The 25670-nt window shown below is 37.5% G+C and overlaps 1 protein-coding gene across 2 annotated transcripts in view; it reads right to left on the bottom strand.

The window, feature by feature from the left end:
• Positions 1 to 1225: 1225 nt before the first annotated feature.
• ZDHHC15 (zinc finger DHHC-type palmitoyltransferase 15) overlaps positions 1226 to 25670 on the bottom strand; it is a 177400-nt gene continuing 152955 nt past the window's right edge. Inside the window, exon 11 of one of the 2 annotated variants that reach the window (XM_055122910.1) lies at positions 1226 to 1659. The gene's annotated coding sequence lies outside the window, so the exon portion shown is untranslated. The remainder of the gene's footprint in view (positions 1660 to 25670) is intronic. The other variant, XM_004620918.2, reaches the window with a different exon arrangement.

Genomic DNA, 25670 nt, shown 5'->3' with positions numbered 1-25670 from the left:
GTGCTCAGAAATGACTCCTGGTGGTGCTCAGGAGACCATATGTGGTGCCAGATTCAAACCTGGGTCAGCAATTTGCAAGGCATGTGCCTTACCTGCTGTAGTATCTCACTGGCCCCTCTCAGAGTTTTTCTGTTTTCCCTAAATTAAAAAAATTATTAAATAGTCATGATTTACAAACATAATAGTTGACTTTTAGGCAAATAATAATTCAACATCAATCCTTTTACCAGTGTCAACTTTCCTCGACCAGTTTTTCCTCCCCATCCCAACCACCATTCCACCCCCGCCTGCAACTATGGAATATAGAATATTGGATAAGGAAATGTACTGTAGTGAAAAGGGGATGCCTAGATCACCCCTGACCCTAGTGTTTAGAGGTGAGATAGACATTATTCCTAAATGTCATTTCTTTTTGTTTTCCATTTGAATTGTTGAATTCATGCCATTTTATCTTCTGGAGATTTTATCTTATCAGAAACTTATCTTCAATCACTGGTATTTTTTTCCTCTGTAAGCATGCATCTGCTAGCTATGCTTTTACTCTCTTGGGCGAGAAATCCTTGTGCTCTTACAACTCTTTTTGATATCATGAAGATGCTTTTCTGTGATTCTCTAGCATCATTAATTTTCATTATGATGGTGCTTAAAATTTCCTTGTCTATCATCACCTTCCTTTTTGTGCTTTGGATGGGAGTGTTGCTTGCTGGGTCTCTTCTGCCATAAGAACATCAATTATATCAAACCTAAAAATCATTTCTACATCTTAATGAAATCTATGGTCCATAATTAAGGCTTACAATTTCTCTTATTGTAATAGTAATTCATAAATACAAAAATAATGTAGGTAGCAAAGAAAAGAATAACAGCAATCACAATATCCTACAAATTAGTACTAAAAATCTTAAAACAGTCATTATGTTTAATAAGGTGAAAATATGGTCTGATCAGATCATTTCAATTAGCTATGGTGCCTTTAGCAACAACCAGATCCATAAGAGTGATGGGTTTCACATTGCTGAATTTCCTATTCTTCCTTGGTCATGGTGTACTGGATATCCTTCTTGAATTTTAGGTCTTAATATAAAGATGTTTTTCAAAGCTCAATAAATATTTGTATTGCTATTTACGGGCAAAGTATGACTTAAAACAAACCTGAAATTTATCTAACCTTAATTTTTAGAGCAGCACAGAATTTTGTGTAAACACACTGCATATGTGCAAATTTATAAATATATATATATATATACATAAGCAGCAAACATGGTTTGATTCCCTTCATTATCGCAAAGATCCTATATACATGATTTATAATCTTTAGTGGAATTAAAGACTCTGAGAAGTATTTTGAATTCTTCTTTATCTGAAAAGATAAATGAAACGAATCTCTGGGAGAGGTATATCTTACATTTAGGCTTTCACAGATTGGGAAGCAGAAATTAAAAAAGAAAAAATACATAAGGAAGACTGGTTTGAATCAAGAGACTAACTTCAGTCACTAAATGAAGTAAGTTGTAAAGTCCTGAAATATCTATAGGTATAGAAAGTATTTAATAAAATACTCTCAAATTGTAAAGGCTTCAATCCAACATTGTGACTTCTTTTGATGACTAAAATTGTTCTTCACAGGAACTTGGAAAGCATCATGGGACATGTAGTGTCCTAGGAATGAAAAAAAAATTCACAATTGAGTCAAGCAACTGAACTATGCACATGACAACATCCATTGACAATAGTATGGAATCATTAACATTATGTTTAAGGCATATGTATTAGCATTGGAAAACATAAAAAAATCATGATTTTAGCTAGTATATAACTCCAACTCCGAGTCTAGCATATGCAAGGCCCTTCATTGTATTCCTGAGCTCCCTGGTGGTCCATGAGAACTTGCAGGAATAGCCCTGGTGGCACACAATTACTGATGTGGGGGTCATGTTAAAAAAGAACAAGATATATTTGTGTACACAATGTTATTATTATTTTAACCCAGAAATGGTTATCTATAATATGATACAGATAATACACTGCATTATTTCGAGTTCATGCATTTTTTGGGTAATTTTTAACTTCTAATTGGTTTATAGTATTATGTAATTAAATGAGTTTCTCCTCACACCTCTATAGGTATATAATAGTCCACACTTCACCATCAAAGTTTTAGTGCTATTCCACGATCAAAAAAGTTTTCTACAACTTTGTAACTATGCAATTGACAGTGATTCAATAAAAATATAGAAACTAAATTTTAAAAAGTTTCCTTTTCCTGGGGCTGGAGAGATAGCACAGCGGGTAGGGCGTTTGCCTTGCACGCAGCCGACCCGGGTTCAAATCCCAGCATCCCATATGGTCCCCTGAGCACGGCCAGGGGTAATTCCTGAGTGCAAAGCCAGGAGTGACCCCTGTGCATCGCCAAGTGTGACCCAAAAGGCAAAAAAAAAAGTTTCATTTTCCCAATTTTCCCTCCCTTTTCCACTTTTCCTATGGTAACTAATTTGATTTTCACTGAGCCTGCCAATAATCATTTTCACATCTTATTTCACTTAATGTAATCATCTCAAATTCCATCCATATTATCCCTAAGGGCATAATTTTGTCTTTTAAAAACAGGTATAGTAATATTCCTTTCATTATATATACCACATCTGCTGTATCTAGTCATCTGTTGATGGAAATTTCAGCTAATTCCATATTTGCCTTCTTTGAATAATGTTGCTGAATATATTGGCATAAATATACATTTCAATTATTATCTGTATATCATTCAGGTAAATTCATAGTTGTAGTATTGTTCTGTCATATGTAATTTGCTTTTTTAAAAAAAACTTCCATGCTGGTTTTCACATCAGCGGTAGGTACATTCCCATACAGTACAAAATAGTTTTTTAATCTACATTCTTTAATACTTACTGCTTTTAATATTTTTGACATAGTCAATTCTCACAGGTATGAGGTGACATATCATTGTGGTTTTTTGTTTTCATTTAGTTAAAAATAAGTAATGATGAGCATCTGTTCATGTAAGTACTGAAATAACATCAAGCACCTTTTCTGATCACAATGGCATGAGATTAGAAATCAACAATGAAATGAAAATAGGAAAAATGTCAAAAATGTGGAGAGTGAACAACATGTTTTGAATAACTGAGTTAATAAAAAAATCAAAGGGGAAATAAAAAATTACCTAGAGAATAATGAAAACAAATAGATGAGCTATTACACCCTTTAGTATATAGCAAAAGTATCTCATTGCTATACAGGGCCATGCAAACAAGAATGTTTCAAATATCTGAAGAATATATAAAGGAGAAACAGACAAAACTAAAAGTCAGCAGAAGGTAGGAAACAATAGGAAAGTTAGGAAAGTGAAAAATAAATGAAGCGGATAACAAAAAGATGCTATAAAAGATCAATAAAACCAAGATGTGATTCCTTTAAGAGTCAATAAAATTTATAAGCCTTCTCATTTGGCTCACCAAGATGAGAGAGGACATTGATAAAATTAATCAGAAGTGAAAAATTCAGGTTACAACTAATTCTGCAGAAGTACAAAAAATCATGAGAGTAGTACAAATATTTATGTGCAAGTAACTTGGACAACCTAGAAGAAATGTAAAAAACATTTAGAATAACGCCTCCTTCCAAGACTGAACCAGGAAGAAATAGAAGGCTTCAACAGACAAACCACAAGCACGGAAATAAAATAGTAATCAAAAGTCTGCCTAAGAGCAAAAGCTCAGACCATCTGATTTCTACAAAACTTTCAAGAAGAACCACCATGCCGTGTAGCAAGCCATAATGCCCAAAAGCAGAGAGGGATTATGGGGAATATTGTCTGCCATGGAGGGAGGGGGAGAGTGGGAAAGGGGGGGGATACCGGGGATATCGGTGGTGGGGAATAAGCACTGGTGGAGGGATGAGTGTTTGATAATTGTGTAACCCAAACATGAAAGCTTGTAACTATCTCACGGTGATTCAATAAAATTTTTTTAAAAATTAAAAAAAAATTTTAAAAATGCTCAAAAAACAAACAACCAACCAACCAAACAAACAAAAAGCACCATGCCAGAATCTTTTAAAAATTCAAAGTGGAGCTCCCAATAACACTCTAATTGCCTAATCCAGAAAAGAAAATCACAGGCCCCCAAATATATGGCCACTTAATCTTTGACAAAGGAGTAAGAAATGCAAAGTGGAACAAGGAAGGCCACTTCAACAAGTGGTGCTGGGAAAACTGGATAGCTTTTACCTGCAAAAAAATGAATGCTGCCCTCTGTCTAATGCCAGGCACAAAAGTCAGACCAAAGTCGATTAAAGACCTCAATATCAGACATGAATCTATAAGGTTCATAGAAAAAAATGTAGGCAGAACTCTCTATGACATTGAAGCTAAAAGCATCTTTAAGGATGAAACAGCACTGACCATGCAAGTGGAAGCAAATATAAACAAATGGGACTAAATCAAACTAAGAAAGAAGCTTCTGTACTACAAAAGAAACAGTGAACAAAATACAGAAAGAGTCCACAGAATGGGAAAAATATTTACCCAATACTCATCTGATAAGGGATTAATATCCAGGGTATATAAGATACTTGTAAAATTGTATAAGAAAAAAACCTCCAACCCCATCAAAAAATGGGTAGAAGAAATGAACAGAAGTTTCCTCAAAAAAAGAAATAAAAATGACCAAAAGTCACATGAATAAATGCTCCACATCGCTAGTCATCAGGGAGATGCAAATCAAAACAACAGTGAGATATCATCTCACACCACAGAGACTGGCACACATTCAAAAGAACTAAAGCAACCAGTGTTGGCGTGGATGTGGGGAAAAAGGGACGCTCCTTCACTGTTGGTGGGAATGTTGACTGGTCCAGCCTTTCTGGAAAACAATATGGACAGTCCTTCAAAAACTAGAAAATGAGCTTCCATATGACCCCGCAATACCACTTCTGGGAATATATCCCGAGAATGCAAAAGAGCACAGTAGAAATGACATCTGTACCTACATATTCATTGTAGCACTGTTCACAATAGCCAAAATATGGAAACAACCCGAGTGCCCTAAAACAGATGACTGGTTAAAGAAACTTTAGTACATCTACACAATGGAATACTATGCAGCTGTTAGGAGAGATGAAGTCATGAAATTTGCTTCTAAGTGGATAGACATGGAGAGTATCATGCTAAGTGAAATGAGTCAGAAAAAGAGGACAGACATAGAGAGACTGCACTCATTTGTGGAGTATAAGAGAATATCACATGAGGCTGACACCCAAGAACAGTAGATACAAGGGCCAGGGGGATTGCCCCATAACTGGAAGACTGCATCATGAGCGGAGGGGAGAAGGCAGATGGAATAGAGAAGGGATCACTAAGAAAATGATGGCTGGAAGAACCAGTTGGGATGGGAGATGCATGCCGGAAGTAGATTATGGACCCAAGATGACGACCTCTCAGTGTCTGTGTTGCCAGCTATAATGCCCAAAAGTAGAGAGAGAGTATGGGGAATATTGTCTGCCATGGAGGAAGTGGGAGGGTGGGAAAGGGGGTGCATTCCTGGGATATTGGTGGTGGGGAATGTGCACTGGTGGAGGGATGGGTGTTTGATCATTGTGAGACTGTAACCCAAACATGAAAGCTTGTAACTTTCAATATTTTTTTTCAATTTTTATTCAATATAATAAATTGAATAAAATATTTCTTGAATCACAGTGATTCAATAAAATTTAAAAATATATAAAAAAGAAAATAACAAAATAAAGAAAACCATAGGCTAAGATAAAATAGTTGAAAAAATAATTAATAAAATATTTGAAAATTGAATACAATAACACATAAAAAGAATCACTACTCCCATGAGGAAGTTAACCCAGCATTGCATCAATGGTTAAATATATGCAATTCAATTACTGTACCACATAAATTTAAAAATTATCTAAGATTACATAATCATATATTGAAAACGATTTGCTTTTGTTCTTTTGGACCACACTCAATGATGCTCAGAGTTAACTTCCTGCCGTGTACACAGAAATTACTACTGGTGGTGCTCAGGACAACATAGGATGCAAGGGATCAAATCCAGGTTGGCCACATACAAGCCAAGAAGCATTTTAAAACATTTAACAGCTATTTATTATAGAAATGCTCAACAACTTGAGAACAGAAGAAATATGCCTCAAGGTGAAAAAGTTTATATAAGACATACTCACAGCTAACATCATACTCAATGGTGAAAAACTGCAATCATTTCCCTTAAGATTTTTTCCTTAAGATCTATTACAAGACAAGGCTATCCACTCACATCACTTCTTTATGACATAAGCTGTGGAAGCCCTTCTTTCTACTTAGTTTTTACATTTTTTCTAGTAATAAAATAATTTGATAATTCAAAGTGTTTTTTAAAATATTGTAGAAACAACTTGAGTTTATATGGGGAACTCTGAGGAATTTTTGATGTTTGTTTTCAGGGCTGGGGATCAAACCCAGGACTTCAGGCATGAATATAAAATATCACTGAGCCATATCACTGGTGCAGAAATTGGCAATCTTAAAGTTGAGTGCCAGCTCTGTTATTTGCTGTTTCTATAACTTTGGGCTAATATCACCTTAGTTTCCTCATCTGTTAAATAAGTATGATAAAATTTAACAAAACTAATTCTGGCATATAGAGTAGAGGCAGCCAAGTAGTTATCACTATATGTTTCTGGAAAAAAATTCAGCCATAAATTGCTTAAATTTCAAAATTTCATTCTAGAGATTTTTCTTCCAGTAATTTATCTGGAAGACTTTTTATAAATGAGGAGTTAGATTTATGTTCAGTAAAATTATTGCATCTTATTCATAATAGCAAAAATTGCATACAATCTTATGCTGGACAGCAGATAAATGGTAAAAGTAAAGAACAGCATTTTAATATAATGGGATGTTATCCTTGGATTTAGTGAAAAAGCATTGTAGCACTGTCACACTGTCATCCTGCTGTTCAGCGATTTGCTCGCGTGGGTACCAGTAATGTCTCCATTGTGAGACTTGTTGTTACTGTATAAAGAAATAACTCAAAACTGATCATAGAGTCTCAAGCTTTAAACTATACTCATAGGGGCTCGAGCTGAGTACATCGGGTAGGGCATTTGCCTTGCACATGGCTCACCCAGGTTAATCACCAGCATCCCATATGGTCCTCACCAGGGTGCATTTGTGTACCACCAGGAGTAATTCCTGAGTTCAGAGCCAGGAGCCCTGAGCATTGCTGGGTGTGACCCCAAAAGCAAAAGTATAAAAAATAAAAATACACTCATAGGGAGAGGTACAAAATAAACAGTTATTTTTAGGTGGATGGATTAGAGTGATTTAAATTTTTATTTTCCTTTTATATTATTTGTATATTTAGTAAAATTTAAAAACTAATTCTATGGCCTTGCTCTTCAAGACTGTGCTCTCCTTTGAACACATATCTCACTTGCTTGTCTCTATCTCTTTCTTTCCACTCTGGATAAGCCACTGTGTTCTCGCTTTAACATGCACTTCTCTCTTTCTCTCCCCTCACATCCTTCTATTTTCTTTTTCTATTTTGCTTTTGGGTCACACCAGGCAGTGCTCAGGGCTTACTCCTGGCTCTGTGCTCAGGGATCACACCTGGCAGTGCTCAGGGGACTATATGGGATGTGGGGGAGGATGGAACCATGGTTGGCTGTGTGCAAGGTAAATACCCTACCTGTTTTACTATCCACTCTGGGTACACCCCTCACAACTCTCTAAGTTTAAATAAAAACTACCTTGCTTCACTTAAAAAATTAATCCTATGTTCATGTTTCATGATGATAAAAGCAACTTAGGGTCATCATATACTTGAAAAACGTAGAAAGGCATAAAGAAAAACACCTATCATCACAAAGACTATTTTCTATTTCCCGTTTCATTCAATCATTCAACAAATATTTTACTGAATGCTTACCATACCATGTACCAGGCCTTATGTTAGGGACTGGCATTAAAATATGTATGACATACTCTATTCTTGAGGAGTTTACAATGTAGTGTTAGAGATAAGTTAACTCTCGTAACATAGAATTAAAAGTGCTCTCAAGACATTATTATGGTAGTAGAGGGACCTAAGCTCAACTTGAGTCTGATATGGAAGCCTAAACCCGGAGAACTTGTTTGAGAGACTTAAGGAAGTAGAAGTATAACTTAAACATTCTGTGTTGAGAGAACTAGTGGAAAGGAAGCTTCAGAGTTGAGAATTATGAAACATGAACAAGGAGCAATGAGCAAAGTGCAGGGATCATAAAAGAGCTTGTGGATCACATTACGAAGTTCACAACATGATGAGGCCTGTGGAAGAACCACTACAGATTTGAGGTTTCCATCATTCAAGTAGCATATGAAAGGCGAAACTGTAGTCAGAAAAACCAATTTGAAGTATGTATACAGTCATACAAGTGACACATAATCTGGGGTCATGGAAACTAGGTTAGAATAATACACCAGCTTCAAGAGATATCAAAGAAGCATTATTAACACAAGTTAATGAATAATTAGATGGGAGTTAGGGGGTGAAAGAGAAAAGCTAGAAATCTTGGAATATCATTTTAAAGAGATTTCTAGTGGTGGGGGGAAAAGGAGAATTTTAATTTTTACCTTCTTTTCGGCTGCAAAGATAGCACAGTGGGTAGAGTGTTTACCTTGCACATGGCCAACCCGGGTTCGATTCCTCCCTCCCTCTCAGAGACCCTGGGAAGCTACCAAGAGTATCCCACTTGCACGGCAGGGCCTAGCAAGCTACCCACAGCGTATTCGGTATGCCAAAAACAGTAACAACAAGTCTCACAATGGAGGCATTACTGGTGCCCACTCAAGCAAATTGATGAACAATGGGACGACAGTGCTACCTTATTTTCAATTTTTTAATTTTAATGCAGTAAAACTAACATTTATTTAATGTAATGATACGTGAAATTTTATGCATGCATACAACTGTAATCACCATCACATATAGAAAAGAGCATCTCCCTTTTTTATTTCATTCTTTTCCTTCCTTTATCTCCAATAGTTCATTTCAAAACTTTCTCTTTTTTCCTTTTTTCTTCCTCCTTTGTGCAGGGATCAAAACTTGAACGGCACACCTGCAAGGCCCATGCTCTCCTGTGGAGCCGCATCCTCTCATTCTTGGGCCTGGGTAATTCTGACTCATTTGTCAGCACCCAGGAGTGGAAACACAACCTGCCTGTATCATCAACAAATACTGATTTGTATTGTCACACCCTAGAAGTGTTTCATCATTTTTTACTGAGGTTACTTTTTTTAAAAAAAAATTATTGAATAACCATGAGATACAGTTGAAAAGCTTTCATGATTGAGTTTCAGACGTACAATGATCCAACACCCATCCCTCCACCGGTGTGCATTTTCCACCACCAGTGTTCCCAGTATCCCTCCTGCCACCCCCATCCCATCCCAAACACTGCCTCTGTGGTAGGCAACTTCCTTTCTACTCTCTCTCTATTTGGGGGCATTATGGTTTGCAATACAGATACAAAGAGGCCCTCATGATTCGTCCTTAGTCTACATTCAACACACATCCTGAGCGATCCTTCAAATCATCATTGACTTAGTGTTCGCTTCTCCATCCCAAATGCCTTTTCCACCAGCACATGAGACAGGCTTCCCAACCGCAGAGCGATCCTCCTGGCCCTTGTCTCTCCTGTCTTTAGGTGTTAGTCTCAGATTATGTTGTTTTATATTCCACAAATGAGTGCAGTAATTCTATGTATGTCCCTCTCTCTCTGACTGATTTCACTTATCATGATACTCTCCATGTCCATCCACTTATAAGCAAATTTCGTGACTTCATATTTCCTAACAGCTCCATAGTATTCCATTGTGTAGATGTACCATGGTTTCTTTAACCAGTGTTCTTGGGCACTCAGGATGTTTCCAGATTCTGGCTATTGTGAACAGTGGGTCATATGGGAGCACAATTCCTAGTTTTTGGAGGAATATCCATAGTAATTTTAAAAAAAAACTGTACTATTAAGCATTCCCATGAAAATGAATGAGAGTCCCTTTTTCCCACATCCTTGCCAGCACTGGTGGTAACAATTTTACAATGTCCTTATGCCTTCTTGTTCCAAAATATCATAAACATGGAATCATACAATATGAACCCTATTTTTCCATTTACCATTTTTATTGCGGCACTATAATATACAACTAAAGATATTTTTTATGCATATTGTTCCAACACCATACCCATCATCAGAGGGGCTGCCTCTCTCCACTAGTGACCCAAGGGCCCTCTAAGCGTCTTCCTCAAAAACAAGCATAGTTCTATAGACAGAATCTCCAGTTAGAATGACTTTGGCCACGGTTGCTCATTTTGTTCCTTTATATCCCACATATAATAGTTCTTTTTAAAAAATATTTATTGTGGGGGCCCGGAGCAATAGTACAGTGGATAGGGCATTTGCTTTGCATGCGGCAGACACAGGTTCAATTCTCGGCATCCCATATGGTCCCTCAAGCACCGCCAGGAGTAATTCCTGAGTACAGAGCCAGGAGTAACCCCTGAGCATTCCTGGGTGTGACCCCAAAAAGCAAATATATACATAAATATACATATATATGTATATATATATTTATTGTGGAGTTGGTAAAGTTAAACTCAAAAAATCCCCCAAATTGAAAATTACTAAGTTGACATAATTTTTTTAAAAAAACCTGTATATCTTTCTCTTTTTACAGGAATAAGGTGGGCTGGAGCGATAGCACAGCGGTTGGGCGTTCGCCTTTCACGCGGCCGACCCAAGTTTGATTCCTCCGCCCCTCTCGGAGAGCTCTGCAAGCTACAGAGAGTATCAAGCCCGCGCGGCAGAGCCAGGCAAGCTACCCTTGTGTATTGGATATGTCAAAAACAGTAACAATAAGTCTCTCAATGAGAAGACGTTACTGGTGCCCGCTCGAACAAATCGATGATGGGATGACAGTGACAGTGACAAGGTTAAGAAATTAGTAGTATGAATAATTCTATACTAATAAAATATAAGTATAAAATTTAGTAAGAATGAGGAGAGCACAATAAAGAAAATTTTGATAGAAAATCTGAGTAGGTTCATAACAGTTTAAAGTGTGTTTTATCCCTCTACCAAGAAACTCCTAGAAACAATAGACTCGTACATTAAAGTTGCAGGCTATAGAATCAATACCCAAAAGTCCATGGCTTTCCTATATGCAAAAAATGAGAGAGAAGAAAGTGACCTGAGAACAGCAATCCCATTCACAATTGCGCCTCAAAAAATCAAATACCTCGGAATCAGCTTAACAAAGGAGGTAAAGGACTTGTATAATGAAAACTATAAAACACTACTTCAGGAAATAAAAGAGGACACGAAGAAATGGAAAGACATGCCCTGCTCATGGATTGGAAGAATTAATATTGTCAAAATGGCAATTCTCCCCAAAGCATTGTGCAAATTCAATGCGATCCCTATAGGGATACCCTTGACATTCTTCAAAGAAATGGAGCAAGCGCTCCTGAAATTCATATGGAACAATAAGCCCCCACGAATAGCTAAAGCAACCCTTGGGAAAAAGAAAATGGGAGGAATCAACCTCCCCAACTTCCAACTCTACTACAAAGCGGTAGTCATTAAAACAGCATGGTACTGGAACAAAGGCAGAGCGGCAGACCAGTGGAACAGGGTTGAATACTCTGACATACACCCCCAAATATATGATCATCTAATCTTTGATAAGGGAGCAAGAAATGTGAAGTGGAGCAAGGAAAGCATGTTTAACAAATTGTGCTGGCAAAACTGGACGGCTACATGCAAAAAAATGGGCTTAGACCTCCATCTATCACCATGTACAAAAATCAGATCAAACTGGATTAAAGACCTCAACATCAGACCAGAATCCCTAAGGTACATTGAAGATAAGGTCGGCAAAACCCTCCACGACATTGAAGCCAAAGGTATCTTCAAAGCTGACACGCCACTGGCTAAGCTAGTGAAAACAAAGATAAATAAATGGGACTATCTCAAACTAAGAAGCTTCTGCAACTCAAAAGAAACAGTGACCAAAATACAAAGACAGTCTACAGAATGGGAAAGGATATTTATGCAGTACCCATCCGATAAAGGGTTGATAACAAGGATATACAATGCACTGGTTGAACTCCACAAGAAGAAAACTGCCAACCCGATCAAAAAATGGGCTGATGAAATGAACAGAAACTTTTCCAAAGAAGAAATCCGAATGGCTAAGAGGCACATGAGAAAATGTTCAACATCACTAATCATCAGGGAGATGCAGATCAAAACAACAATGAGATATCATCTCACACCACAGAGACTGGCCCACATCCCCAAAAACAAAAGCAACCGGTGTTGGCGTGGATGTGGGGAGAAAGGGACTCTCCTTCACTGCTGGTGGGAATGTCGACTGGTTCAGCCCTTTTGGAAAACAATATGGACGATTCTCAAAAAGTTAGAAATTGAGCTCCCATTTGACCCAGCAATACCACTCCTGGGAATATATCCCGGAGAGGCAAAAAGGTATAGTAGAGATGACATCTGCATTTCCATGTTCATTGCCGCTCTGTTCACAATAGCCACAATATGGAAAAAACCAGAGTGCCCGAAAACAGATGATTGGCTAAAGAAACTCTGGTATATTTACACAATGGAATACTATGTAGCTGTCAGGAAACATGAAGTCATGAAATTTGCATACAAGTGGATCAACATGGAAAGTATCATGTTGAGTGAAATGAGTCAGAAAGAAAGAGACAGACATAGAAAGATTGCACTCATATGTGGAATATAATGTAACTGAGAAGAACAAGTTGGCAACGATGCAACTTCTGGCAGATATCTCTCCGGACTTAGTTACTAAAATACTAAATTACAGAAACCCAAAACTGAGAGGCCGCTAAGTGTGGTCACTCGGTCTCATACCTCTTCATCCTCAGCAATGGAAAACAAATTATCTAATGCTTCCTTTTCAGCAGGTCTGACTTTAGGGGAGAGACTCTCCAAACAATAATAGTGAGTTTTGTTGAAATATTGTGTGCAATCAAAGTGAAAGTAAAGTGAAATTTATTAGTTACACAGGCGGGGGGGGCTTAGGGTGGGGGTCTAGGGGCGTGGGGGGGTTTGGGGTGTGAGGGGGCGGGGTGGAGCTATACTGGGATTCTTGGTGGTGGAATATGAGCACTGGTGAAGGGATGGGTATTCGAGCATTGTATAACTGAGATTTAAACCTGAAAACTTTGTAACTTTCCACATGGTGACAAAATAAAAAATTAAAAAAATAAAAAAGAAAAAAAAAGAACAAGGGGTTCTCCTACACCTGAAACTCAAACATGAATAATTTGGTAAATCTATAACTCATGAATTTAATAAAATAATTTTTTTGTTGTAAGACCATCGTTTTCCTGGTCACTCATAATACAGTTGTTTCAGGCATTTGATGTTCCAACATCAATCCTACCACCTGTGTGACCTTCCTTTCACCAATGTCCCCAGTTTCCCACTCAGGACCACCTTGTACCTGCTCATTAGCAGTCACCAAAATTTTTACTTCATATTGATTGTAACATACAAAATAAAACTGGATTACAAAAACATCAAAAAAAGTGTGTTTTATCCTAAAAAGAGAATATTGACCTTAAGTTAGAAAACATATTATATATACTGCTTAACTATCTAACTGTATTAAGTAAAAGAAGATTATAGCAAAAATCCGAGTGATGTAAAAGAATCACCTCAAGAGACATAGTATATTCAATGAAAATGAAACTTGAATTTAATATTGAAAAAGTGTAAAACCATAAGTAATCTAGAAATAAACAGACCTTATGTTTACTTTACAGACTTATGAACTTTCATGCTTACATTTCAGTCGACTATACAATGATCAAGTAACCATTCTTCCACCAGTGCTCATTCTCCACCACCAATGTTCCGAGTATCCATCCCACCACCTCAACCTCATGCCCCTCGCCGCCCCTGTGGCAGGCACATTCCATTTTACTCTCTCTCTCCTTTAGGGTACTGTGGTCTGCAATATAGGTATTAAGTGGCATCATGTTCGGTCTAAAGTCAACTTTCAGCACGAGTCTCCCATCCTGAGCGAGCCCTCCAAGCATTTTTTACTTCATGGTCCCTTCTCTATCTGAGATGCCTTTTTTTCCCAGCATGTGAAGCCAGCTTCCAAGCTGTGTAGCAATTTTCCTGTTCCTTATCTCTACTATACTTGGGTGTTAGTCTCCCATTAAGTTACTTTATATTCAACAAATGAATGCAGTCCTTCTATGTCTGCCCCTCTCTTTCTGACTCATTTCACTTAGCATGACACTCTCCATGTCGATCCACGTATACACAAATTTCATGTCTTCATCCTTACTAACAGCTGCATAGTATTCCATCGTGTAGATGCACCGTAGATTTTTTTTTTTTTTTGCATTTTGGGTCACGCCTGGCGATGCACAGGGGTTACTCCTGGCTCATGCATTCGGGAATTACTCCCGGCAGTGCTCAGGGGACCATAGGGGATGCTGGGAATTGAACCTGGGTAGGCCTTGTGCAAGGCAAATGAACTACCCATGGTGCTATTGCTACAGCCCCGTGTCATAGTTTCCTTAACTAGTCATCTGTTCTCGGGCACTCGAGTTTTTTCGAGATTCTGGCTATTGTAAACAGTGCTGCAATAAACATACAAGTGCAGATGTCACTTCTACTATACTTTTTTACATCTCCGGGATATATTCCCAAGAGTGGTTTGCTGGGTCAAGCGAGAGCTCAATTTTTAATTTTTTGAGAAATATCCATATTGCTTTCCAAAAGAGCTGAACCAGTCAGCATTCCCACCAGCAGTGAAGGAGAGTCCCCTTCTCCCCACAAACATGCCAACTCCGGTTCCTTTTGTTCTTTTGGATGCGGGCCAGTCTCTGTGGTGTGAGATGATATCTCATTGTTGTTTTGATCTCATATCCCTGATGATTAGTGATGAAAAGCATTTTTTCATGTGCCCTTAGGCCATCTGGATTTCTTTGAGAAAGCTTCTGTTCATTACATCACCCCATTTTATGATGGGATTGAATGTTTTCTTCTTGTAGAGTTCAACGTGGGCTGGAGCGATAATGCAGCGGGTAGGGCGTTCATTCGTCTTGCACGTGGCTGACCCAGGTTTGATTCCTCCACCCCTCTCGGAGAGCCTGGCAAGCTACCGAGAGTATCTCGCCCGCAAGGCAGAGCCTGGCAAGCTATCCGTGGCATATTCTATATGCCAAAAACAGTAGCAATAACTCAAGCAAATCGATGAGCAACCGGGTGACAGTGACAGAGTTCAACGAGTGCCTTGCATTTCCTTGATATTAACCCCTTATCAGATGGGTATTGGGTGAATATCCTTTTCCATTCTGTAGACTGTCTTTGTATTCTGGCCACTGTTTCTTTTGAGGTACAGAAGCTTCTTGGTTTAAGATAGTCTCTTTATCCACTTGCTTGGTCAGTAGCATGTCATCTTTGAAGATACCTTTAGCTTCAATGTTGTTGAGGGTTTTGCCAACCTTATCTTCAATGTACATGATAGATTCTGGTCTGATGTTGAGGTCTTTATTCCGTTTTGATCTGACTTTTGTGCATGGTATTAGAGTTCTGAGCCAATTTTTTGCATGTAGCTGTCCAGTTTTGCCAGCACCATTTGTTAAAGAGGCTTTCCTTGCTCCACTTCACTTTTCTTGTTCCCTTATCAAAGATTAGATGATCATATATTTGAGGGTGTGTGTAAGGATATTAACTCTGTTCCATTAGTCTGAAGCTCTGCATTTGTTCCAATACCATGCTGTTTCAATTATTACCGCTTTGTAATAGAGTTTGAGGTTGGGGAAGGTGATGTCTGCCATTTACTTTTCCCCAATAATTGCTTTAGCTATTTGTGGGGGTTTATTGTTCCATATGAATTTCAGGAGTGTGTGATCCATTTCTTTGAAGCATGTCATGGGTATCCTTCTAGGGATAGCATTGAATCTGTATAATGCTTTGGGAGTATTGCCATTTTGACAATGTTAATTCTCCCAGTCCATGAGCAGGGTACATGTTTATGTTTTATTGTATCCTCTTTTATTTTGTAAAGTAGGTTTTGTAGTTTCTTTGTACAGGTCCTTTACCTCCTCAGTTAAGCTGATTCTGAGCAACTTGATTTTCTGAGGCATAGTTGTGAGCAGAATTGCTTATTTTATGTTAATTTCTTCTCTCTCATTATTTGCATATAGGAAAGCCATGGACTTTTGGGTATTGATTTTATAGCCTGTTGACTTTACTATACAAGTATATTGTTTCTAGGAGCTTCTTGGTAGAGGCTTTGTTGTTCTCTAAATATAGTACAATATCATCTGCAAATAGTGAGAGCTTGATTTCTTCCTTTCCTATCTGGCTGCGCTTAATATCTTTTTGTTGCTTAACCGTAATTGCAAGTACTTCCAGTACTATATTGAATAGAAATGGTGAGAGTGGGCATCCTTGTCTTGTCCCTGATCTCAGGGGGAAGGCTATTAATTTTTCACCATTAAGGATAATGCTTGCCATAGGCTTGTGGCAGATGGCTTTGACTATATTGAGGAAAGTTCCTTCAATATCCGTTTTGGTGAATTTTCATCAGAAACGGTTGCTGGATCTTGTCAAATGCTTTCTCTTCATCTACTGATATGATCATATGGGTTTTATCTTTTCTTTTGTTGATATATTATACTACGTATGTTGATTTCTGAAAGTTAAATCATCCTTGCATCCTCAGGATGAATCCCACTCCACTTGGTTTTGGTGTATGATCCTTTTGATAAGTTATTGGATTCTATTTGCTAATATTTTGTTGAGGATCTTCACATTAGTGTCCATCAGGGATATTGGCCTGTAGTTTTCTTTTTTTGTCATATCTCTGTTTGCTTTTGGTATTAGTGAGATATGTGCCTCATCAAAACTGTTTGGGAGAGTTTCTGTTTCTTCAATTTCCTGGGAAAGCTTGAGAAGAACTGGCAAAAGGTCCTCTTTAAATGTTTGGAAGAATTCGCTAGTGAATCCATCTGGACCTGGGCTTTTGTTTTGGGGAAGACTTTTAACTACAGTTTCAATTTCCTTGATAGTAATAGGTCTATTCAGATATTCCAAATCTTCTTGGTTCAGCCTTGGGAGATTATAGAATTCCACAAATTTATCCACTTCTAGGTTCTCTTGTTTCGTGGCATACAGACTTTCAAAGTAGTGTCTTATGATCTTTTGAATTTCTTTGGTTTCTGTTGTGATATCCCCTTTTTATTTCTGCTTCGGTTTATTAGGGTTCTCTCTCTTTCTTTGTGAGTCTTGCTAGTGGTTTATCAATCTTGTTTATTTTCTCAAAGGACCAGCTCTTGGTTTCATCGATCTTTTGGATTGTTTTTCTTTTGGTGCCCATGTCATTAATTTCTACTCTAAGTTTTTTGTTTGTTTGTTTTTGGTCACACCCGGTGACACAGAGGGGTTACTCCTGCCTCATGCACTCAGGAATTACTCCTGGCTGTGCTTGGGAGACCATATGGGATGCAGGGAATCAAACTCGGGTTGGCTGCATGCGTGGCAAATGCCCTACCCGCTGTGCTATCGCTCCAGCTCCTCTGCTCTAAGTTTTATTGTTCCTTTCCTTCTGCCTGGTTTGGGCTTTTTTTGTTGGTCCTTTTCTAAGATTTTGATCTGTGAAGTCAAGTTATTTATGTGGGCCCTTTCTTCCTTCCTGAGAAATGCTTTCAGAGCTATAAAATTTCACCTTAACACAGTTTTAGCTGCATACCACGAGTTCTGGCAGCTCGCGTCTTCATTCTCATTTGTTTCCAATGTAATTTTTGATTTTTTTCCTTGATTTCCTTCCTGAACCACTCATTGTTCAACATTGAGTTGTTTAATTTCCAGGTGTTTAATTTGGTTCTCTGAGTCTGTGTGTGATCAACTTCTATCTTCAGTGCATTGTGGTCTTTAAAGATAATTGATACAGTGTCTATCTTCCTGATTCTATTGAGGTAGGTTTGTGACCCAACACGTCGTCTATTATGGAAAATGTTTTGTATGCACTGGAAAAGAATGTGTATTCATTTGGGGGGGAAGATGTAACACCCTGTATAGATCTATTAGCTCTCTTTCTTCTATTTCTTCCTTCAAAGCCAATGTTACCTTGCTGAGTTTTAATCTTGTTGATCTATACAGAGGTGATAAGGCGGTGTTGAAGTCTCCAAATACTATTGTGTTGCTACCAATGTCTTCATTAAAGTCTATTAGCAGTTGTTTTAAGTATTTAGCTAGTTCCTCATTTGGGTGTGTATATGTTTAAGAGTGTGATTTCTTTCTGATGTACATATTCCTTGATTATTAAAAATGGCTTTCGCTGTCCCTTCTAATCTTTTTCGATTCCCTGCATACTATTACTAGGTTCGATTCCCAGCATCATATTACTAGGTTGTATAGGTGTTCTATTCTTATTTTTGAATATTCATAATGCTTTCCATGAAGGCTTTACCAGGTGATATACCCAACAACAATGGATGAAGGTTTATTTATCAATATAATCCCACCAACATTGACTTTTTCCAAACTTTTTACTATATGTCATTCTCATAAAAGTGAGATATCTCATTGTAGTTTTGATTTGCATTTCCATAAACATGACTGGAGAAAGTTTTCATATGCTGTTTGGCCATCCATATATCTTCTTGGGGGAAGTGTCTGTTGATCTCCTCACCCCATTTACTGTTGGAGTCATTGGATATTTTGTTGAGTTTTGTGAATGCTTTGTTGATATTGAATATCAACTGCATTATCTCAACTGTATTTGATGCATTGTGTGCAAATATTTCCTTTCATTTGTACAGGATCTTTGTATTAAAGCTTGAGTTTCTTTGTCTAGTATAAACTTTTAAATTTGATATAGTATCATTGCTCATTTGTTCATATTTGTTTTTTTTTCTTTGCCACTGTGGCTATCTCATAAAAGATTCCTCTGCCATTAATTTCCTAGAGATTTCTTCCTATATTCTGTAAAATGTATTTTATGGATTCTGGTAAAATCTTGAGGTCTTTCTTAAAAGTTATTTTTATTAAATTATTGTGAGATAAATAGTTACAACGTTTTCCATGATTGGGTTTCAATCATACAATGGTCCAACACCTGTACTTTCATCAGTGCACATTTCCCACCACCAATGTCCTCAGTTTCCCTCCTTCCACACTCTAGCCCCAAAATCTCAAGATCTTTAATCCATTTTGAGTTTACTTTTATTAAAGGTGTGAGTTACATGTCTTGATTTTTTTCTTTTTTGGATCACACGTAGCAATGCACAGGGATTATTCCTGGCTCATGCACTCAGGAATTACTCCTGGTGGTGCTCAGGGAACCATATGGGATGCTGGGAATCGAACCCAGGTCAACTGCGTGCAAGGCAAATGCCCTACCCACTGTGCTATCACTCCAGTCCCATGTGAGATACATTTCTAATTTCACTTTTTTACATGTGCCTATTCAGTTTTTCCAACACCATTTGTTAAAAATATTTTATTTGCTCCACTTCCTATATATAGTTCCATTGTCTGGCCATAAATCTGAGGCCAGAACTTTCAATTCAATTTTTTTACAATGATTTCAGTATTTATTTTTAATCCAAATTAAATAAAATGTATTTCTTTTTTAAAATTTATTTATTTTTTATTGAATCACCATGTGGAAAGTTACAAAGCTTTCAGGCTTAAAACCTCCCCCCATCCCACCACTCCCCACCCCCCCGCCCCACCTGTGTAGCTGATTTCAATTTACTGTAGTAAATTTCAATTTACTTTCTCTTTACTTTGATTACATTTAATATTTCAACAAAAAACTCACTATTATTGTTTGGAGTTCCCCCCACAAATTCGGACCTGCTGTAAAAGGAAGCATTTGATAATTTGTTTTCCATTGCTGAGAATGAAGAGATGAGGTCGTTTTGCCACAATAACGGCCGCGAGTATTTGGATTTCTGTACAATTCAATTTTTTTTGATTGACAAAAGTCTAATCTGTATCAATTGATATGTACATATGGCTTATCTTTTTTGTTAATGTGGTATAGTACATTAACTGACTTACATATATTGAACTGGTATTGTGTCTCTGGGATTAATCATGGTATATAATCCTTTTGATGGATTGCTGGATTCAGTTTGCTAGGATTTTTTGAGGTCTGTGCATCTATGTTCATCAGGGATACTGGTTTATTATTTTTAGAAGTGTCTCTGTGTTTGGTATCAGTGTGGTACTGGCCTCATAGAAGCTGTTGCAGAGGAGTGATGTTTCCTCAACATTTTGGAAGAGCTTGAGGAGTATAGGCACTCTTGAAGAGTTAGTCTTCTTGGAAGTTTTGGTAGAACTTACTAGTGAAATCATCTCGACCTTGGTTTTGTTTGGGGGCAAATTTTCAACTATCATTTTAATTTTTTACTCAAGATTAGTATATTGAAATTTTCCATTTCCTTTTGTTAAATATTGGGAGTTTGTATGATTCTAAGAATTTATCAATTTTCTTTAGGTTCTCAAGGTTAGTGGCATAAAATTGTTCATAGTAACCACTGATCACTTTTTTATTTCTCAGGTGAGAAAATAAAATCACCCTACCATCGGTGATCCTATTTATTTGCTTTTTCTCTTCTTTTAGTATGTCAGCTTAGGTTTTGTCAGTCTTGCTTATTCTTTCAAAGAACAAAGTCCTGGCTTTGTTGTACTATTTTTCTGTTTTATATATCATTGAATTCCACTCTAATTTTATTATATCCTGTCTTCTATTTCCTCTTAGATTCATTTGTTGTTATTTTTCTTATTTCTCTAGCAGATAGATTAAATTGCTGATTTTATTTCTCTAGCAGATAGATTAGATTGCTGATTTTAATCCTTTTTTTCTCCCTGGTGTGCTCTTGAACAGCTATAAAATTTCATCTTAGTACAGCTTTTGCTGTGTTCCATGGATTCTGCTAGTTTGATGTCTTCATTCTCATGATTCGAGGAATCCTCAATTCTTCTTTGATTTCCAATTTGACCAAATTGCTCTTTAGCAGTATGAAACTCAATGACGAATAACATTTTAATTTCATGGTGAAATTAAAAAAAAAACTCCTTTAATTATTTTTGTTAAACTGGTTTTAATGCTTTGGATTCCCTAAACTGCTCCCTGTCCATGCAGCTCTGTATCGTTCCTTCAGATGAATGAATTAGCTGGAAAAAGCGTCCTTGGTGAAGCGTTCATTTCATTGAGTTTTTAAAACTATATCCCAACATTCTCTTCTGGTTTGTATGTAGAGTGTCATTTTATAGATATGCTAGGAATCTTATAGAATTTCCTTTATATGTAAGTTCCCATTTGATCTTTATTTTGCTTTTTTTTTTAGGTCACACCCAGCAATGCACAGGGGTCACTCCTGGCTCATGCACTCAGGAATCACCCCTGGCGGTGCTCAGGGGACCATATGGGATGCTGGGATTTGAACCCGGGTCGGCCGCGTGCAAGGCAAACGTCCTACCCACTGTGCTATCACTCCAGCCCCTTGATCTTGCTGCTCTCAATATTCTGTCTCTATCTTTGACTTCTGTCATTCCCTATATATTGTATCAGAGTTTTTCTAGTTGGGTCTATTTTTTTCTGGGTTCATCCTGGCCTCTTGGATCTTAGTGTCTGCACTTCTCAACCCTAGAAAATTCTTATCTGTGACTTCTTTAACTAGTGGCTCTATGTTGAATTTGCATTCTTTTTCTTCAGGGACTCTGGTGATTCTTATATTTTACCCCTTGAACTCATTCCATAGTACTTTAATATGCTGTTCACTTCTTGTCAGACTTTCCCCCCATCTTCTGTTGTTTTCTTGAGATTTCCTTCATCTCATCTTGAAGCTCCTTGACATTTTCCTCATCTACTGTTAATCTGCTTCTCAGGCCTTCTACTGCATTTTTAAAAACCTACCATACTTTTCATTTTTGTCAGAAGTGACAGAAATAACATCTCAGTTTTCCTTAGTCTTTGGTCACGGTCATGTGCCCCTGCTATCTGGCTGTTTGTCTGAGTATAATTTTCTCATTTCTGCTCTCATAATTTCTTGCATTTTGCTAATTGTTTCATTGTTTTTTGAGCTTCTTAAGCATCCTTACTTTTTTTTTTGATCACACCTGGCAATGCACAGGGGTCCATATGGGATGCTGGGAATCGAACCTGGGTCGGCCACGTGCAAGGCAAATGCCCTACCCACTGTGCTATCATTCCAGCCCCTTCTTAAGCATCCTTAACATGTTACCACTAAAGTCATTTCTGAGAATTTACAGAGCTAGTTCACACTTGTAAACACTTGTGCTCAAAAATATTTCAGTTAAACAATCAATCATGAGTCAATTCTATGAATTATAAGCACATGTTAATTAACAAAAATATAATAGAAACAATTAATGAATTTCTAATACACATGAGTGTTCCTAAGAGGAATAATATGTCCAATATACAATACACTGTGAAGATACATTTTAGCTTTTTCCATGATCTTGCACAGAATTAAAGGTGAATTAGTGCAAGACATCAAAACAAACACATGATATCTTAATTTCAAGAAAATGCAAAGATAGAATTAAGATAAAATGTATCCCTATAGAGTTGAAGAAATAGTATGTCATGTAAGATAATGATTGATAATGTTGCTGAACCAAGTTCAATTCCTGGCACCACATATGAAACCCTGAGTAGAGTCAGGAGATATATTTGAGCAAAGACCCTAGAGTAAGCCTTGATCACACACATAACCTCTTGTAAAGGAAAAGGCACATACATAAATTAATGAATTTGCCAATAAAATGTATTCCTTTTTTTACTCAGTGAGCTTGGTGGGATTTTACACATCTACCCCATTGTGTTTGCTATGCTCCTGCTATGCTGAGGATGAATTGTTGCAGTTGATCCCACCAGGAGTGTCTCACAGATTACACTGGGTGATATTGTTTTTCCTTCCCTGCCTGTCTTCAACCAGTGACAGGAGGTATAAAGTGTGAGGTTTGTTGAGTAGAGCTATTGCATTGCTGTGTATGCTATGTATGGTTCAGGATACAAGAAACTGTCTGAAGGAATAAGCAGAATGTCTGATATATGGAGTTTGATTTGTGAAGATGGTGGAGGTCGAGCAAAGAGGTTGTCGGGACACAGCTGGATGAGAGGGAAATCCACTTCTGGTTCCAAAGAGGGCCTGGGGATGTCAGCTGGGAGGTCAACCTCTCCTGGAAGTGTGGAAGAGCAAGCAGGTTGTCTGAGATCAGGGTATGGAAGCGGAGTACATATGACTTTGACAGTTTTCTTCCTTTTTATTTTTAGTGAAACCAAATAGTTTTGTATAAGTTAAGTTCAAATCCTCTGCCCCTCTCGGAGAGCCCGGCAAGCTACTGAGAGTATCGCGCCTGCACGGCAGAGCCTAGCAAGCTACCCGTGGCGTATTGGATATGCCAAAAACAGTAACAAATAAGTCTCACGATGAGAGATATTACTGGTGCCCGCTCGAACAAATTGATGAGCAACAGGATGACAGTGACAGTGAAGTTACAGTTTATTGTACCATTTAAGTAGATGTGTTCAGATCCCTCCCAAATGTCCAGGCCTCTCTTTTTTACCAATCTAGACATCACTAGTCTTGTTCCTCGGTGCCTGGTGCAGTGCAAAATTTCCTAAGTCCTGTCACTCACCATGTGTTGGCCTCCAGTGTACAGTGGCCTGATCTTGTCCGCACCCCATTCTTTATCCAGTATATACTTTTCGAGTCTGAAATCTGATTGCTGGACTTCTCTTCAGACTATACCCAAGCATTTCCCTGACATCTCACATTTCTCTAACTAATTTTTTTTTTCAAAAAAACTATTTTGCTTTAATCAAAACAACGGCCGTGTGGAAGGCAAACATCTTGCCCCCTCTACTATCACTGCAGCCTCCTCACTGTTGTTTTGATTAAAGCAAAATAGTTTTTTTGAAAAAAAAATTAGTTAGAGAAATGTGAGTGGAGAGAGGGATATGTATTCAAAGGTAAATAATGGCTTCTCTAGAGCAGAAAAAACTGACAGAGATACATATTAAAGAGAGAACAAGCCTTGATAGTGATTTTTTTCGTTTAGCATAATTTATTTTAAATTGCTATGTGTTACTAATGACTACAAAATTTTCATGTCATTTTATTATTAAATAGTAGTTTGTTTACCTTTTGACCCACTGAAGGATATTTGTTTCCTAGTTTGGGAAAATAACATAATAGTTATTTTAAACATTATTATATCAATTTTTGATAATAAAGTTTTAATTTTTGTAGAGGAAATATTCAGTGGTGATAGTACTGGGTTTTAAGATAAGATTTTTCTTTTTTGCTTTTTGTGTCACACCTGGCAATGCACAGGGGTTACTCCTGGCTCATGCACTCAGGAATTCCTCCTGTCGGTGCTCAGGGATGCTGGGAATCAAACCTGGGTCGGCCGAGTGCAAAGCAAACCCCCTACCCGCTATACTATTGCTACAGCCCCTAAGATAAGGTTTTTATGGTAATTTTAACTTCAGAAAAAGATTATAGGCAACTACCAAACTATTTTTCAGAGTACTTTTAATTTTTCACTTGCTCATTAGAAATGTTCACCCTCTCGGAGAGCATGGCAAGCTACTGAGAGTATCCCGCCCACACAGCAGAGCCTGGCAAACTACCAGTGGGGAATTCGATATGCCAAAAAACAGTAACAAGGCTCATAATGGAGATGTTACTGGTGCCCACTTGAGCAAATTGATGAACAATGGGACGATAGTGCTATAGTGCATTAGAAATGTTTGAGAATTCTAATTGTTCTGGGTTCTTGAAACCATTTACAATTAGCAATTTTTCCATCGCAATACACACATAAAGGAATATCCTAATGGTTTTAATTTGCACTTTCCTAATGGTTAGATGATGCCGAGAATTTTTTCTTGCTTTTATTTTCACATCCTGGTGAAGTGTTTATTCATACATTTTATTCATTTTATTTTATTAAGGTAAAATTATAACATTACATAGGTTTCAGGCAAAGACATTGTGGTCAACAAAAGTCCATTTTCCATCCTCTACAACCAGTTTCCCTCTCTTACTTGATTTACCATATATACTTTCCCTTTTCCTTTTGCACTTAAAGTCCAATAGTTTGTTTTTGTTTTTTTGTCCTTGTTCATGTTTTATATCTTTATATTTCACATATGAGTGAAGTCATATGGCATTTATCATTCTCCATCTGACATATTTCACCTATTATAATTCCCCTCAAGATCTATCCAAGTTGTCACAAGTCTTTTACCATATGATTTTGTTTGGGGGTAATACACAGTGATGATCGGGGTTTACTCCTGGCTCTGAACTCAAGAATAACTCTTGGCAGGCTAGGAGTACAATATGGAATGCTGGGGATCAAACCCAGGTCAGCCACATGCAATGTAAGCTCCCTATCCTCTGTATTATTGCTTTAGCCCAACTCCATTTTTCAATGTGTTGGTTTTTTTTAAATCATTTTGACGTTTTAGAACAGTTTACAGATTTTAGATAAAAGTCTGTTAACATAATTTATAAATATATTTTATTAGAGTCTGGTCTTTT

Source organism: Sorex araneus, chromosome X (genome assembly GCF_027595985.1).
Source record: "Sorex araneus isolate mSorAra2 chromosome X, mSorAra2.pri, whole genome shotgun sequence".
Taxonomy (NCBI): domain Eukaryota; kingdom Metazoa; phylum Chordata; class Mammalia; order Eulipotyphla; family Soricidae; genus Sorex; species Sorex araneus.
Note: the sequence above shows the minus strand (reverse complement) of the source record. Positions and strands in the feature narration are given on the sequence as shown.